The following is a 3,022-nucleotide window of genomic DNA, read 5'->3' as shown; positions in this document are numbered from 1 at the left end:
ATGAGATGCTAAGCATCACCTGCTTACTGATCTCTGTCTTCAGTTCAATTTATCATTGCTTATGATCTCGAAGGTAAGTGCTATAAAAGTTTTAATTTGAACATATAAAGAGTCATGACACAAGTAGGAAAGCATGGAAATTACACCAAGCAGTATTTCTAATGAGAGTTGCAAAAAAAAATCATGGAAAAATAGGCAGGCTCTTTATTTGTAATAAAGTCAGAGCAAGCAAAAGCCATAATGATCCATTTGCCTATGAATAAACTCAACATGACACCACACTAATTCCTTAACATAGATTCTACAACCAGAGGAGAAAATTTTTAAAGTGACACATCTTATTTTTAATCATCTCCAAGGTCTTTCAGATTCTACTAAATAAATGTAAGAAAGTAAAAAAAGTTCAGAAGAAATCACACATTGAGTTTTCACGATTTTTCAGAAAGAATTTTGAATCTTTAAAAGATTCTAACAGATGCAAAAATAAAATGATTTAAGTATTAAATCACAAATAATCTTAGGGAATATATAAGAACGAAATCCATACTTGTCTTTTCTTCTATTTTCTCTTTTAGAGTCACAAATCAAAACTTCAGATCGTGTGTTGCAGAGCTAGCTTCTTTTTCTTCTCCTTCCTTGCATATGTTCCATGTCTCGTACTTATTTTCTATACATACAAGAGTCAGATTGCTATTACTATTTATCATTGCTCCAAATAAGCTGGATACTTGTTTTGATATCTCTCATAATAATAATAACTGTGGTACTTTATACTTTAATAAGTACTCTTAGATCAATTACCTCATTTTGTCCTAGAGGCAATGACACCTAGGTCTAAATATCTATTATCTCTAAGTTTCTAGATACCTAAAAAAAAAGAAGTGAAATGCAATGATCAGATGGCTTCTCACTTTCAGTGAAATATGAATAACTAAATGACATTGAAAAAAATAATTCCTAGTCTTGGAAAATTAAGGTATGATAGATGCAAGAAAGGAGAAGGGTGGTAAGGAGACTTCGTAGAGAGATCTTCTGATGGTACAATAGCATTAGAACTTTGGTGGTGAGTGTGTATACAGATATGTACATATACATGTGTATACATGTAAAGAAGTGTGGAGCTCAAATTACATAATATTAAAGATAGAAATATAGTCACACCCCAACCTTTACCCAACATTACCCAACATCAACCACCTAACCTGTGGGTAGTCATGAACATCCAGCCAAGAACCTCCACCAGAAAAAGATTATATTCAAGAAAGGCTCAGGTAATGGTTGGCATTTTTCAACAATAAAGTATTTCTGATTCAAATTTAACACTTAATAATACATACACTTAATCATTTTAGGTGCCATAGTAATGTTGTACATGTAGTGTACTATAGCAAATTGTAAACTTAACTTTCACACACAGTGGGAAACAAAAAAGAAAGGTGTGACTCACTTTATTGTGAAGTTCATTTAATTACAAAAGTCTGGACCTGAATCCATCATATTAATGAGGTGTGTCTATTTATTATCCCTTATAATCTTCATGAGATTCTTGTAAAGTGATAGGCCCAGTAATTTTTATTCCCATAGACACACTAATAAACTCAAAATTTTGAATATAAAGAAGGCAATACGAAAGTGATTTCCATGATCTTATCTCACTATACTATACTACCTTTCAAAATAATAGGAGTGTCTTTCAAACAAATACTTGAACAGTTTTGTGGCAGCTCACCTCTTCCAAACAGTACTTATTAAATTCTCAAAAGTGCAAGTTAAATCCATTTTAATAGCAAAGGTATTTCTAAAGGAAGTTTTAGTCACACCATAAGGACTTTTACAAGAGTAGATTACATAACGAGAAAGGAAATGATGGCTGAGACTCAAAACTGCAAAAAGGGTAGGTTTACTTTTCTTTAAACCTGAAGTTATTAAGGACATAAATTCAACAATACCTAAATATATTATGTTCCTGGCATTGTGCTAAACCTCTCTCTAAATCCAATGTTAACAATGGAAGTACCTGGAATGAATGCAGATAGTCACTATACATGAGGGTTCAAATTGTCTGGGAGACTTTTCTCATTTTTTTCGGTTTGGGCCCAAACCCATCTGTGCTTAGGGTTTATTCCTGGTGAGGCTCCGAGAACAGTATACGGTGCTGGTGCTGAGGATTGGACCCGGGTAAGCTGTGTACAAACCTAACCCGCTGTACTATCACTTCAGCCCCTCTGGAAGGCATTTTCATTCATAACACGCTAGAGCATGACAAACTTTACAGCAAATTAGAACAGCAAAGTGAGCCATAGCTATTATATTTGATTTACATTTTATTCATAAAATATTTTATATTTTTATTAATAAAGGTATTTATCTTTTTATTTATAAAAGTTTCTGTTTACAAGTTTGCGGTAGGGAAATATATAGAATATCTACCCTAAATAAACATTTTGCCAGTTTTTTCCTTTGGCATAAACTTCATGCATCACATTCATTAACTGAAATAATTCATTATATCAAAAAAGTGGATTTGTCCTCTTTGAGACACCTAATCTCACTGGCAATATTGCATACTGAGAGATATGTGGCTTCGGGATGAGTCTTTAGTCAAAGACTGTTTTATTATTTGCTAACTCTAAAGCCCTGGGGAAATTAAGTAGAAAGTCTTACTAAATCCCTACTTCATAAGATCATAATATGAAATAAATAATTTAATATGTACAAGGTGATAGGATATCATAACCTCCAATTAAGATGGTTTGCTTGATTTATTTTGATTTGGAGGCCATACCCAGCAATGCTTGGGGCTTACTTCTGACTCTGCTGAAGGATCTCTCCTGGTAGTGCTTGAGGGACTGTACACAGTGCCAAGGATCAACCCAGGGTCAATCATGTAGAATACAAATGTCCCCTTGCTTTTCTCTTAGGTCCCTCTCTTTTTTTTTTTAGCAGGCTACATCACGTTCCAGTTTCCTAGAAAGGAAATAATGTATGACTTCCACAGAGAGAGCCTTTCAGGGCATGAAAA

The sequence above is a fragment of the Sorex fumeus genome, unplaced genomic scaffold (genome assembly GCF_029834395.1).
Source record: "Sorex fumeus unplaced genomic scaffold, SorFum_2.1 ptg000014l, whole genome shotgun sequence".
Lineage (NCBI taxonomy): Eukaryota > Metazoa > Chordata > Mammalia > Eulipotyphla > Soricidae > Sorex > Sorex fumeus.
This window is presented reverse-complemented; position numbering follows the sequence as displayed.